The following is a 15,952-nucleotide window of genomic DNA, read 5'->3' on the forward strand; positions in this document are numbered from 1 at the left end:
TTGGCCCCAAATAGTTTGTTTCTCAAAGTTATAAAACTCAAAAGTTTGTGTAATCTCATTGTTTCTGTATACCTCACACATATTCTCCCTCTTCCTTTTATTCTATAGATAGGCTGTACATGCTTTGGGGCAGCAACTTTTTTTCCTGAAATCAGTTTTTAAGAACTTAAAATGGTGTGCTGTGACTATGCCTCTTGGGAGAGCAGTAATTTTGAAAATCATGCTTCCTTTTAAACTACGTAATTTAAAATCAGCTCTCAGAATTACAAACTCAAGGGAGAAGACTGATAGACTGTGCCTAAAATATTAATGCAAATACTTTGGAGCATGGTTGTAAAACAGGCACTTGTACACGTGTCATGACGTAAGCGTCTAACCATCCGTGTGTGCGTGATGATATCTGATTTGCATAGTTGGCTGGGAAGACGTGGGAGTGCAGTTTTTGTAGGACCCAAATCCGAAGTTTCAGCTCACGCTCTTTACATTGGTAGGTTAACGTGCCTGTCCCAGTAAGGAATTGCCCTACCTCATTTTGTTTTGTAACAGTAACTGCAAATTCATAATTAAAATCCCCCAAACTCCTCTACAGTCTGTAGAAGTGCCATGATAGTATAGCTGAGTGCTGTTGGTTTTTTTTTCCTAATGTGCTCTGTAGGAACAGAGATGGTACTGTGATCAAGCTGCTGGTATAGCACTGAGAATTACTCCAGGAGACTAACACTGTGTCACTCCATAAAGAGACGTATAGAGGGCCTCTGCATTTCCTGAAGTTACTGTTATGTGCCAACTAGTGTCACTTCCTTAACCACAAATAAAAGCATCATATACTTACTATAGATGGGGATAACTGATGGAAATTCACTAGCGTGTACAAAAGGGACAAATTAGCTGTTGCTGAGGCCAGCCTTTAGGACGCGGACTTTACTTTTTGGGGTACCAGGAGTTTCTTTACGTGTCCCACGTGCTGAAATGCGGTGCTTTCGGGTAGGTTTGCAGGCAGTAGCTTATCATCTTCCACCACAGTAGCAAGCAGCTGCATCGGGCAGACCCCAGGTACTGCTTTTGGCACCCGAGTTGAATTGTGTCAGCCAGGCTGGAGCTGCCAGGGCTGGCTGGTGCTGCTGGGCCTCCCGCAGGAGGGGCAGGATCCGGGCTGGATGCACAGCTCCATCTATCCTTCTGCAGCCGATGCTGCAGCTGGAGTTAAACCTGCCCAATCCTCTGATGTATTTGCCACCTGGCACAGTGCATAAGCCTCTTGCCCACCAGGTAAAAACATCCCCCAAACATTAGCTGCAGCAGAAATTCAGCTGTTCCTTGTTCTAATGGATGAATTACAAACCCCAGGTTTGGTGACCAATGTCCTAGGAGCTGAAGAACTTGATTCAGAGTTTAGTTACAGTAGTTTGCTTTAGGCAGCTTCTATCAGCATATCTACCTCTTCTGTAGGAACTTCTGTAGGCTTAATTCCTACTCATCTTCAGCCTATAACTGTACTATTTAAGACACCGCTGTTCTGTTTTCTACTAGAATCCTTTTTGCTGGAAAAATCATAAGTATAATGTAGGGCCCTGAAGCAGACTGAATAACCAAACAACATGGCTAACATAAAATAAAAGAGTATGAGGAGAATCTCATGAAGTGAGAAGTGAAAGCAGGACAGTACTGGTAATGCAGGTTTGATAGAGACATATGCCAAGGGTAGATAGTAAAACTACATGGGAAGAGTGAATTGTGTCTTCTAAAATATATGAGTAAAGATCTGGTAAATAAAATTATTTTAACTTCTAAAATTCCATTCTTATGACATTCTTAGTATTTTGTAGTGGTTGTCAGAGGAGCTATTATTATTACAGAAAAAACTGTGGTTATACGCACTTTGTACTTTTTTATCTGAGGATATCAAAGTGCTTTTCAAATTGAACAAAGCCTCCCAAATAAATACCCCATGTCAAGATCATTATTTCAGTATTATATGGAGAAAGAGAAACTTGATGGTATTGGATATCTTGTCTAAGGTGACACAGGAGGCTTGTAGCAAGACAAAATTGGAAGTAATATTTTCTGACTTCCTAACATAATTATTACCCTCAAATAATTCATCTTTCACTATAGCTAAATGTTGAATATTGTGCTTTAAAATGTTCAGTTAGCATCCAGATTAGGTGAGCTGTGAAAAGCAGCAAAGTTGTTTTATGCAAAAACTGTAAATTATGATAGTAGATATTCAGATAAAAATATATTGTATAAACAAAAATATCTTTAAATACAGATTTTTATCATATTATTTCCTTTTTCTGAGGGACAAAAAGCTGCTCACTGACTGTCAGCCTGAACTGATATTGTCTTGTACTAGAGAGACCAAATGATGGGCACTGTATATTTTTCACTTCATCATTGAAGAAGACTCACTGACATTCCAACAATGAAAAAATTAATCTTTGCCATAGAATTTGATAAACTCCCTCTAATAATTATAGCCATAGCCTTGTTGCTGCTTCAGCCAATGATGTATTTCTGCCTTTTAAAGGGATCTAGGAACTTTTATATGCTTGATTAATGAAGGTGTAAGCATAGCCACCACAAAGTGTTTAATCCTTGAGTGTTTTTTGCTTCAGAAGAAAACAATAAGAGCCCATTTTCTTAAAGTATAGGCTTGAATTTAGTTCATTTGTGTTTAAAGATATTGCAAAGAATTTCAGAAACTTAACTGTAAAGGCAATGCTGTCTGGGAGGGGAAAGAAAATAGCCCGGCATAGGAAAAGCTCATGAAGAGTTCCTGGAAAATAGATTCTTATGGAAGATGGTCTTAGATGAACAGATACTCAGGATACTGGACAATGATACTGTGGTAGGTTGACCTCTGTCAGCTGCAAGACAGCCACCCAGCTGCTCTCTTACTCCACCTCCTCAACACCAGGGGAGAAAATAAGATGAAAAAGCTCACAAGTTAAAGAAAGGAGATCACTTAACAGTTACCATCATGGGCAAATCAGACTTGACTTGCTGAAAATTAATTTAATTTGTTATAAACTGAAATAGATTTGGATAGTGAGGCACCCGATCAAAATCAAAGGCCAAACCTCCCACCCTGCCTTTTTCCTGTGCTCGATTTAGCTCCTTCAGTCCCAACTCTACCTACTCACCTCAAGCAGTACAGGATGGGGAAAGGGAGCTATGGTTAGTCTGTAACAGTTCCTCTCCACTGCTCCTTTCTCCTCACACTTTTCCCCTGGTCCAAAGTCAGTCCTCTCCAGCAAAAGTAGTCTTTCATGGTCAGCCTTCTGCGATGTGGGTCTTCCAGGAGCTGCAGTTCCTTCAGAGCATATCCACCTACTCTGGCACAGTGTCCTCCACAGGCTGCAGTATGGATGTCTGCTCCAGCATGAGGTCCTCTCCATGGGTCTAAGAGAAGTATCTCCCCTGGCACCTGGAGCACTTCCTCCTCTGTCTCCCTCTCCAGTGTTGGTGTTCACGCTGTTGTTTCTCACACTTGTTTTTTTTCCTAACTCCTCTCTGCTCCCTGGCATTTTTTGCACTTCCAGAAATACACTTTTCCAGAGGCACCACCATCCTGGCAGAGGGGCTGTGTCCTCTGGTGGGTTGTTGGAGATGGCTGGAACCATCTGGGACTGACTGTGTCTGGCATGTAGCAACCACTGCCTCTCCTCACCCCTACAACCCCCCACTATGGAAACTTTGCTAGCTGCACCCAGTGCAGGGACATTAAACAGGCACTGGCAATACTGACTGGATAAATACAAAAGGAAGGCTTGAAAGTCAGTGAAACCCAAGTTAAGAATGGGATGTGTGAGAGAAACCATGTAATCAAACAGAATGGCAGCCTCATAAGGAGAGAAGTGACAGCTGTTTCTAAGCTCAGGCATAGGCCTACGGCTGCCCCTTGGTAAGGTCTTTGCCTTGCACAGGTGCTACACAGCAACTCTTTCTATTTGAATATATATTATATCTTTATCAATGACCTGGGTGAGGGGATGGAGTGCACCCTCAGTAAGTTTGCAGATGACACCAAGTTGTGCGGGTGTGTTGATGTGCTTGAGGGTAGGAAGGCTCTACAGAGGGATCTGGACAGGCTGGGTCGATGGGCCAAGACCAATGGGATGAGGTTCAACAAGGCCAAGTGCTGGGTCCTGCGCTTGGATCACAACCACCCCATGCAGAGCTACAGGCCTGGGGAAGAGTGGCTGGAAAACTGTCCAGCAGAAAAGGACCTGGGGGTGTTGGCTGAGAGCTGGCTGAGTCAGCAGTGTGCCCAGGTGGCCAAGAAGGCCAACAGCATCCTGGCCTGCATCAGAAATAATGTCCAGCAAGACTAGGGAAGTGATTGTCCCTCTGTACTAAGTGTTGGTGATGCTGCACCTCAAATACTGTGTTCGGTTTTGAGCCCCTCGCTACAGGAGGGACATTGAGGTGTTGAACCATGTCCGGAGAAGGATAACAAAGCTGGTGAAGGGTCTAGAGAACAAGGTTTATGAGGAGCTGCTGAGGGAACTGGGATTGTTCAGCCTGGAGAAAAGGAGGCTGAGGGGAGACCTTATCGCTCTCTACAGCTACCTGAAAGGAGGGTGTAGTGAGGTGGGGGTCAGTCTCTTTACCCAAGTAAGAAGTGATAGGACTAGAGGAAAGCGCCTTAAACTACACCAGGGAAGGTTTACACTTCTTCACTGAAAGGGTTATAAAACATTGGAACAAGCTTCCCAGGGAAGTAGTGGAATTGCCATCCCTGGAGATATTTAAAAGATGAGTAAATGTGCACCCCATGCAGAGCTACAGGCCTGGGGAAGAGTGGCTGGAAAACTGTCCAGCAGAAAAGGACCTGGGGGTGTTGGCTGAGAGCTGGCTGAGTCAACAGTGTGCCCAGGTGGCCAAGAAGGCCAACAGCATCCTGGCCTGCATCAGAAATAATGTCCAGCAAGACTAGGGAAGTGATTGTCCCTCTGTACTAAGTGTTGGTGATGCTGCACCTCAAATACTGTGTTCGGTTTTGAGCCCCTCGCTACAGGAGGGACATTGAGGTGTTGAACCATGTCCGGAGAAGGATAACAAAGCTGGTGAAGGGTCTAGAGAACAAGGTTTATGAGGAGCTGCTGAGGGAACTGGGATTGTTCAGCCTGGAGAAAAGGAGGCTGAGGGGAGACCTTATCGCTCTCTACAGCTACCTGAAAGGAGGGTGTAGTGAGGTGGGGGTCAGTCTCTTTACCCAAGTAAGAAGTGATAGGACTAGAGGAAAGCGCCTTAAACTACACCAGGGAAGGTTTACACTTCTTCACTGAAAGGGTTATAAAACATTGGAACAAGCTTCCCAGGGAAGTAGTGGAATTGCCATCCCTGGAGATATTTAAAAGATGAGTAAATGTGGTGCTTAGGGATATGATTTAGTGGTGTTTTTGGCAGCGTTAGGTTGATGTTTGGACACAGTCATCTGAAAGGTCCCTTCTAACCTAGACAATTCTATGAAGGCGTAGGGGAGATTTAGCACAGATGAGGCTGGGTTACTCGGTAATCTGCCTGATCTGTCTGACAGATGGGCTGCTTCAGAAAGCAAGAGGGGAGCTATGTCCTGACCAGGCTCCTGTTCATCTGCCTGGTATCATCATGGCACCCATTCAGGAGGAGGAAAGCAGAGGTTCCTGTCCTGTTGCCCTCTGGGATAGTGTGAACTAACATCTCTGCTGCGTTACATGGCTGGGAGGTGTTCCAGGGCTGGACTTCATCATGCGCTACTGCTTTAGCTGTTCCACATGTGAAATATTCATGAGGACAAAAAGAGATCTTGTGAAGGACCCTCCAGCCTCATTAGGGCACTAATGCAGGCAATGGGAGACAGAACTTCTGGTTCTTTTTTCGATGAATAGTTAATATGAAAATAGTACTCAAATATTCTCAGAGCATGCACTGAAGCCTTGACTGACTTCCTCCCAGCTAAGAGCCCTGGCTGTGAGGTTGTGGAGGTGGGGTGGTGCTGGCTTCTCTGCCTGTGGCTTCCAACACCCCAGGTTCAGTCTGCTTGGTCTTAGCGTGTGGGCCTGCAGACCTGGCCTTACAGTGGCAAGTGGGGAGAAAGTTCCCCTTGGGGGAGAGTAGGGAGATGTGCTGCTCACAGACAATCCCAGGCTTGCCAGCTACACAAAGCCACTCCATGAGCCCACTGAAACTTAGCACCTGGAACCATCACTCCAGAACACTTTGGATCTCCTGGGTTCAGTGTCATTCTTGCAAAGGCGTTATATAGGCCTAATATTTATGTATAGTCTTAGTGAAGGATTCTCTTTAATGCCATAATTCCCATATTTCCTTTTTCTGCCTTAATGCAGAAACCTACATAGGTAATTCTTGAGATCAAAAGCACTTTTTTTTTGTCTCACCTGTTAAAAAGCACATTTTACATGGTAACAATGTCCACATTCTGGACATTTTACATGCTTTATCTGTACTAGTATCATTGGACTATAGCACAAACAAAAGAAAAGCTGATGTCCCTCTAAAAGTTTTGTCTTGAAAGTAAAACAAAGAACTTTTAAGGTTTCATCTTCTTTTAAAATGATAACTTAAAGCATTATGTTAAAATAATGCTTTATGTTTTAAGGAAAAAACTACGAACATTACTTACATTACTTATTACAATATAAACCATATGTTTGCATCTAAGTGTTTTTTCTTTCATTCGTAGAAGGCAGAAACCCAAAGTTTCAGCTTTGGATCTCGGCAGTGTAATTAACAGACTGGCTAGAGCAGAGGTGCTCTTTGCTAATACAATTGAACATAAACACGCGGTATTAAAATGTTAGTGCATTCACTTATATAATCCAATTACTGTTTTTGTCATCTATGTCTACATCTTGAAATATGCTGCAGACCAATTAACAGAAGTACAAATAAAGCAAATACTGAATTTTTGAAGTTGTTTATTGTTGATCAATGTGATGACTTTAGCTAGGCAGATAAATATTGTGCAAGTAATATGAGTTTCAGCTGCTGCTACACCCATTTAATCTTGTAGGACTTCAGACAGGCTTATGTTAGAGCAATTAGCCCTGAATCTTGTATTAGAATCAGAAAATTTTGTTACAAGAATCCTGAGATTAATATATACAGAAACTCTCCATGTTGCATGTATACCAACTCTTTTTGGTAGAACAGATATATCACAATAGAAATAATTCTGATCTACTTTTATTTCCCGACTTTGGAACTGGAGAAGTTGGTAATCTTTCCAAACTGATGGAATATGTAAAAAAAAGTGATAGCCAGTCTGTTGTGTTCTTAAGATTGTGACTACAAACTTAGAGCAAAAGGAATTTTCCTGAACTTTTACAGAGACAAGAGGTATTATGACATACAATGTGTTCCTGTATGTAAGTGGATGCAATTAAAAAGGAGATGACTTTACATTAAAAAACTGACATAAGACCTTGCTAACTGAAGAGGAAGAGGTTTCAATGTTCCATAGAGAACTAAAACTGGAATTAGCAATGATATATTAAAGGTTTCTAGAAAAGTCATTCAGTATGGGATAAAATTGCTAGTTACTAGTCAGAACAGTTTTTTGGCAAAACGTAAAATGAATGAAGCCAAATGAAATGTTGGAGTGCAAATTTATTGAGCAATATTTTATTAGTTAAAATCCAGAATCCTGTTCTTTTCAAACTGTATGTGCTAAACAAACATCAGTTGCTTACACTCATTGGAGTTAAAGGAAACTTATGATTACCAGTAATGGAAGCTTGTTTCACCCGTTCAACTCTTCAGTTGTCATCTGCTTCACCTTGCAAAAGCAAGGAGCTGATTTGGCCTCTGAAGACAAAAATCCCCAATTTTCTATTTCTTTTGGGTTATTTAGATACTATGAAAACCATGAGTATCCTGCAATAGCAGTCAACTTTTTCACAGAGTGCTTTCTGAAGATCCCGGTTCCCCCCAGGGAACCCCCGCCCCAAGACAAAGTTTAATAATAGTTTGGTTGTAACCGGCAACAGAACACAAGCCCAAGATGACTGATGGGTTACCAGCCGGTAGCAGACTGAATCGGAATATCCTCCTGACATGCAAGAGCACAGCATCAGATATCCTGACTTGGGTCCAATATCTCAGCTCTGCAGCATCCAGCATGTTGCTGCACTGATGCCTCCACGGCTCTATGTTGCACCGTATGCTAAAGTGCAGGCATGCAGCATCTTTGCACGATGCCACTGGACCAAGGTCTCCAAAGGATTTTAATAAAACTTCTTGGTCAGGAAATCTGGCTGGAAAGAAGAGCTCTTCCTGTTCTTACTGCTGCACCCAGACCTAGGCTGGATATAAGGCACAGAAATTAATCTGGGACGAGAAACTAGAATCAGTTAGTCCCTCTGCAGTCAGGTGCCCTAATCACAGATTTTCTCTCATAAGAGAGACCAGTCCATTTTGCCATCTATTGATGTATTTGCACGATGCACACAAACTCAAGAAAATGACTGGTGGGAAACTCTGCACAGACAAGAGAACTAAATGTGGATAGAAAATGGAAAAAGATAGCAAAGATCAGCACTCACGGTGCAATCTTTCAGGAGAGTATACCCTTCTTGTTTGTGCATTTATCAAATAATGACTGTAAGATATCAACCTCTACAATCTCTCATTAACAACCAAAGCATTACTGCATAGCAGTGAGGCAGATTCAGGTTTGTGGGGCTCTTTTTTAGAGTATTTTATTCTTTCCAATCACTTATTTCAGCATAAATTTCCCAAATGTTCTTTCTTCACAGCTCGCATAGTCTGGATTCCTTATATGGAGATCTTTTTCTGACTTCAGAGAGTTATAGAACATCCTAGATAAGTCAGTGTTGTAAGGAAAGACACTGAGCTTGGCCTAAGAAATTAAAATATTCTTTCTGAGCAGTTAACTGTCTTTTTTTTTAAAGTTTCTTGCAGAGACATCCTTTTTCTTCGTTGAAGCTGAAATTCTTCATCTCACCAAGAGTGACTACTTAATCTGTCTTTCTCTCCAATTCTTGTTTTGTATTATTAACTTACTAAGTGTAAGTTTTCTTTCACACATATCAAAATTGTAAATAATGGAAGCATGAAAGCACAAAATTACTTCTCAAAAAATCTCTCCATGTCCCATATGTATGATTTGTTTAAAGTTTTTGACAATCTATAAAGAAATCCATTCAGTGTTTAGTATAGTTAGATGCCCTTACAGACCTCAGCGTGCTGCCGCCTAAACATTTTATCCCCTGCTGCAGGATAATTTGAGCTCAGGCACTTTCCCATTTATTTTTCATGCAGTACTTTTCTTGGGGGTATGTGACCTTGATGTGTTGTAACACCCTCAGATTTATTCAGCAGCTTCGTTTGATGAGGCAGACTGCTTCATTAAGTCAATCCCCATGCATTTGCTGTTCAAGACATAGCTGTGAGACATGTTTCCAGTTAACAGTTTATCTCCCAAAATGGTCCTTCATCTTACACATTTGAGTACTTCTGCTCTCTTAGTACGACATCTTGTCTTTGCTTCACATTCACTCAAGTTTGAAGAACATTACTTTCTTAAGGCAGAGTGTGTGCAAACACCATGTGGCAAACCAGACACCCTAAGGGAGTATCAGGAAGGCCAAGGGGTAGCTTTAACCTTATGTTATCTTTCTCATAACTGCCTGAGACACCATGTCTAAGTACAGATGTCCCAGATGTTCTTGGTAAGAATTTCACATCCCACTTCTCAACATTCTTGGTCTTACTCTGCTTTTAGTGTGCTTCATGTATTTTTAGTAGTCTATACGGAGTAGTTGCACTATGGAGACCCGTGTTTCAACGTGCAGCTGTTTGGTGGTACAAACACCTCAAACCCTTGGGGTGTCTTTGAACCAAAAGGAAAAAAACCCAGAACTCGAGCTGTAGAAGGGAAATGTATGCACTGGATTTGAGAGCTCTAAGCAGCTGCGGAAAGAATGCAGTATCAAGAAAACTACACAATAGTGCAGAGAGAAGCAAGGGTGAAGTCAGGGACAGAATTTCCTCTTGTTTTCAGCTTCTGTTCTTCTGATGAATTGATGCATCTTTAAAAGATCATGAGCTCTCTTAAAGTCAAAAGTCATCAGTGGATTAAGTATAAGCCTACTTTAGAACTGTGTGCCAGCTACAAATAGCCATCTCTCGCAGCCAAGTAGCTAAGAGAAAAGAAGAATGTATCAGGACATAAATCTTCAATTGCTATTGTTACAAAGTGTATTGCAAAATATTTTGCATAGGTTCCTTCCAGCAGCTACAAGTATTCCACTTCTATCTCCTTACTCTCCTTCTCACAGTGTTCAAAGGCAAATTTAAAGGAACATACCTCAACCGTGGCATCACCCAGCAAAAGAAACAAATTTCAAGATATCTTTAAGGGGTAAGCATCCTTTTGCTGCCCCTGTAGCCACTCCACCTTGTCCGTCTGAAAAATCACACAGTGTGTGTGATACTATGAGGGGTTTTCTCTCCCACCGTTTGGAGCTGCTGATCTTTCCTCTTGCTCTGGAATATGCAGCACTGTAACATCGTTTAAAACTTTGACTCATAACACCGTTCTTACCTTGACAACAAATAACTGGTCTCCCATTTGGCTGAATGGAGAATAATTCTGCAGGAAAAACTGCAAGCAGGCAGAAGTTTTAGTGCCAGAATGAAAAGCAAAGGGAATAATGTTTATTAAGATAAGGGTAATTTATATTCTCATACAGTTACACCATGAAAATAAAGACACTTATCAGTTCCCTCTGCCCCAATCCTATCTACGTGAAAGAGTAGAAACAGCTTTTGGTTCACTAGCACTTATAGTGGGGAATAGGGAAGACCTGGCTGATGATTTGGACATAAACACAGATATTGAAAGAAGCCCATTATAATAGCATCAGCATCATTCTGATTCCAAGTAAATATATCGGAAAAGGATATGTTAGGAATAGTTATGGTCGCTAAAGCTGCTAAGAAGCTACCTGCTGTTTGAACTTTTCAAAATTGAACAATGGGATAGAGTGCACCCTCAGCAAGTTTGCCAACAACACCAAGCTCAGCGGCATGGTCAACAGGTTGAAGGGAAGGGATACCATCCAGAGGGACCTGGACAGGCTGGAGAGGTGGGCTTGTGCAAACCGCATGAAGTTCAACCAAGCCAAGTGCAGGGTCCTGCACGTGGCATGTGGCAATCCCAGGCACAAATACAGGTTGGGTGGAGAGTGGCTGGAGAGCAGCCCTGAGGAGAAGGACTTGGGAGTGCTGGTGGATGAGAAGCTTAACATGAGCCAGCAATGTGCACTGGCAGCCCAGATAGTGAACCACATCCTGGGCTGCATCAAGAGAAGGGTGGCCAGCAGGTCGCAGGAGGTGATTCTACCCCTCTACTCTACACATCATGAGACCCTACCTGGAGTACTGTGTCCAGCTTTGGAGTCCTCAACACAGGAAGGACATGGACCTGTTGGAACAGGTCCAGCAGAGGGCCAGAAAGATGACCAGAGGGATGGAGCACCTCCCCTATGAGGACAGGCTGAGAGAGCTGAGGTTGTTCAGCCTGGAGAAGAGAAGACTCCAGGGAGACCTCATAGCAGCCTACCAATATCTAAAGGGAGCCTGCAGGAGAGATGAGGAGGTACTCTTTGTCAGGAAGTGTAGTGACAGGACAAAGGGTAATGGTTTAAAATTGGAGGGGAGATTTAGATTAGATATTAGGAAGAAATTCTTTACAGTGAGGGTGGTGAGGCACTGGAACAGGTTGCCCAGAGAAGCTGTGGATGCCCCATCCCTGGAAGTGTTCAAGACCGGGCTGGATGGGGTTATGAGCAACCTGCTCTAGTGGGAGGTGTCCCTGCTCATGGTAGGGGATTGGAACTCGATGATCTTTGAGGTCCCTTCCAACTCCAACCATTGCTCAAGTATTACATATAAATGTAAGTATAAAAAATATAAACAAAAGACAACTACTTTAATGCTCCAGGAGTCACCCCTTTTTTAACTTTGTTTCTAATTAGTATCCTAAAATATCCCAATTCACATTGTGCCTTTGACAACTTTGTGATACCAGTCACAAACATGAATCTGGCATTGTCCTGAATTACTAGCCCATGAATTCTCCAACACAATCCAAAAGCCTTGTAAAGGTTTGCAATGAGAAGCCTGAATGGGAATGCACCTTATTAATCACATGTACTAGCTTGGAAAGGTCACCTATGCCATTTCCAGTATTTTCTGTGGAAGAGTGCATAGCATTCATTGCCTCCAAATAGTTGTGACCCTGGCACGGGCATGAGGCTTGCCAATACCAAACTGTCTGCCACGAGCTGTGTGGTTGCTCACTTCTACCAGCAGTGGAGCAACGTTTTGGTATTGGTTGTCACATACATGTGCTATCATCTACTCTGCTGTCAAGACAGTGGGGTAAGATCCTCCTGTAATGCCATTAGTATTTCATGAAAACATAATATTCATAAAATATTCATAGTAATATTTCACATTGCTATTTTACCTATACCATCCATTACTAAAGCATTCCAGGTGAGCTGTTACTCACTGTGTCGCTCAGCACAGTGGGTTTCCAGAAGCACATGCTAGTGTTTCCCACCTAGGAACCACAGCCCATGACAGGCCTCTCCCACCCCCATCCACTAATGGAGGCTGCATTGCTCCTGACTGGGAACTCTTGCCTCTGTTTTCACTGGCCTCAGAGCACCACCATTTAAAGCAAAACACTGCCAACATGTCCTGGCAGCAGCTTGTGCAGAGTCATGAAAAAGAAATTCTGCCTTTGTAAAGAGCAGTAGCTCTTGGCCACAGTCAGGGCAAGCAAACGCACATGAGCTGACCCACGGCCAGGAAATTAGTTTTGCAAGACCAGTAATCCACAATAGAATTTTCCCCACAAGGCTGGCAGGAGGAAAGCATGGAGTGACATGGTGATTTGTGGCGTTGTAGAGGGCAGATACCCGGCCAGCCATAGAGCGCCGGTGAAGACCCAGAGCATCTGAGGACTGTTGCAGGCAATGTATGGTGGCAGAGCACCACACAACTGCTTCCCTCATGGTTAGTATAACCTCTAGACAAAGCTTACAACTAAAAAACAAATGAACACATTGAAGAGGAGCTCGGCTTAGAGCTTGGAGGCTAAATTTACTATGTCTGTAACAGGGCTTTTGGGAATGACATCCTGAGCTCGTCTTTGCTAGATTTCTGCTTTGTAGCTACACAAGGTCCATGATCTGTTCCTATAGGTAATGCTATTATTAATATCTATAATCCTGGCCGATCTTAGATGTTGCTGAGAGTGGAAACCCTTGTGGGGAACAACAGTGTAATCTCCATGAAAAGCACTGGCAAATATCAGGAATCTCCGTGCATCGCCCATGTAGTCTAATCTGTTGAGGTAACTGTTCATTGTGTGGATTACCATTGCTAGGATTAAAGCCTGTGTAAAACTGGCAATTTCAGCTCTATTGGACTGAGGCTAGATGTAAGATTTTGTGGTTTGTCTGAAGTTAAAAAATAAAAAGCTGTTTGCTGCATACAAAATCATTAAAACCAGCCTATAGTAAAGAATATACGGGAAGGGATACATGCTGACCTGAGCTATGTTTCATAAACTCGACTTCCATACAGGAAAACTGGATGAAATTTCACGGCCAGTGGCAGGTAGAAGGACTTGGAAGTCTTTAAATCAGTTGACCTGGGTCAGGTAAAGGGTAAGGCCTTAGTTTATGTCAGGGTCAGGCTGAGAAAACAAAGTACAGTGACCAAAAAAAATGATGTCTTATTAGCACAGTGGACTCCAGAATGAGCAACAGCTTCATGACTAGCTTTGTTCAAAGTTTTCAACTTTTTTATCCAGCATAAGACTGAATACCTCTCTTTAAAATACATTAAAAATATCAGCAGATAAGACATTAGTCTTGACTTTATAAGAAGCCATTTTGACTTCTTTTCAAGGACAGCTAGATAGAAGAGATTTAAGTTCAAAGAAACAGTGGTTTTGATTTACTTAACCGACCTTGAGTAATTCTGACTGGAGAAAATGGGCCTCCAATTTCGCTCATTCTACAGTCTCAGTTTGTCACTAAGAAATGTTACTAAAGCAGCTCTTGAGAAAGCATGTTTTTTTCCCCCAGTTATAGTGGGAAGTATAATTACAGGGTATGCTGCAGTGAATTTATGCCAACATGTTCAGCTCAAGCCACATATCAAAGAACAAATTAACTAACAAGAAAAGCTAAACCTTCACCTATTCTGTATAGTGGAACCATGCATTTGAATTGGATACTACTTTTTCTGCACAGAGAAAAAAATCTTTTATCCTCCTAGAATGTACAGATGTTCTTCCCCTAGGCTTCCAGTCAGTTGCTGATAATTGTAGTCTGCTAATCTCTCTTACTATGAAGAATTTATGAAGAAGGATATGCTTAATGTAATCAGATTTAATGTTCAAAAAGATTAGGAGGTTTGCACTGTCATAGGCAAAATCCCCTCATTCTTACCCACTCAAATTGGGCATGGAGGGTTTATTAACAAAATATTTGTTGGAAAGATAATACTGAGAGTTTCTTGATCTGAAAGGGAAAGAAAGTTATAAAAACAGGTCCAGCTTCAAATTTTGAGCATTTTTATTTTCATTAGAAATATATTTGTGCTCCTTTCTCTTTACTAAAGTCTGAAAACAAAAGGTTTCAAAATGGCTAAAAACCCCTTGTGGGCTGAAGAAAATATATATTGTGGCTGTGAACAACTCTTTTGTTTGGCATGAGTGTAACCCAGTCAGGAAGTGGTTAGAGATTGGTCATACCTGTGACAACCAAAACCTCAGGCTGAATTTGGTTGCCTTCTGTCTACACAAACACAGATGAATATTTTTAGTGGAGAGTAAACCCAAAGGGATACATCCTGCCCTGTGCCAGGTTTTTATGAGCCTGGCCCACCATCCCTGGGCCAGAAGGTGTGCCCGCTTTCCTTGAAGTATCCACTGTAGCCCTCTTAGATGCTCAGCTCAGGTATGATTGAGCTGTGAAATGACAAAAGTGCAGGGAGTGCTGTGCATGGGAAAATACAATGGCACAGGGTCTGTAAATTTGCATTGATACTATGCATTTGATTCAGCTACTGAAACCTCTCACAGTGCCTTAGTAACCGCAGGACACCCTACACCAAAACCTGCCCTGCTTTCTTAGACACTTGGACCAAACCAGGCTTTAGATGTTCAAGATGGGATATAGGCAGAGTGAAGTTTTTTACGTTCAAAATTTCCATTCCGAAACCTGTTATCTAATTACTGCTTAACTCTGGAGGTGCCTAAACTTCATAAAGGATTTGACTGTCATTTTTAAAGTTTCCCAGAAGTTCTTCCTTTTTGGCATGCATGGAAGTATCTCATTGCTGGTAACACTCAGTGGCTCTGTTCCTCTCAACCTCTATGTTCAGATGCTCCTTGACCGCTACCTCTGCCTGTGTTAAGGAGGTAGCAGAACATCCCTGGAGAATTTAGTCCACTAAACATACGGTGGTTGCAACTGATATCCTTAATACTATGAACAAAGAAAGACCCAATAGATTTACAGCAATGATCTTGTCCAGAAAGTAGACATCCTATATTTCCATTTCCACTCCTGATAGAAGACAACAGCTCAAGATCTGTTCCTAGGACTCCTGATATTAGTATCCTCCATCATTTTTACAGTTTGTTGCTCTGCCACGTGACTCTTCTGAGAGGTGAGGATATGGCAGTTTTCCAGTTAAGAATCTGATTTCTGTATGAGTATTCCCATTACATCTCTTGCTTCTTAAATAAACAGCTGAAGAACAGAGAAGAAAAACAGAAAGAGGAATGGATCAAAGTTTATGTAAATGAAACAGTAAGTGTATCAGCTTCCAATCATATCTGTTAAGCTTCTCATTGTTATCACAGTAACACCAGTGGCAGCTGGACTATCAC

Source organism: Calidris pugnax, unplaced genomic scaffold, assembly GCF_001431845.1.
Source record: "Calidris pugnax isolate Ruff unplaced genomic scaffold, ASM143184v1 scaffold273, whole genome shotgun sequence".
Lineage (NCBI taxonomy): Eukaryota > Metazoa > Chordata > Aves > Charadriiformes > Scolopacidae > Calidris > Calidris pugnax.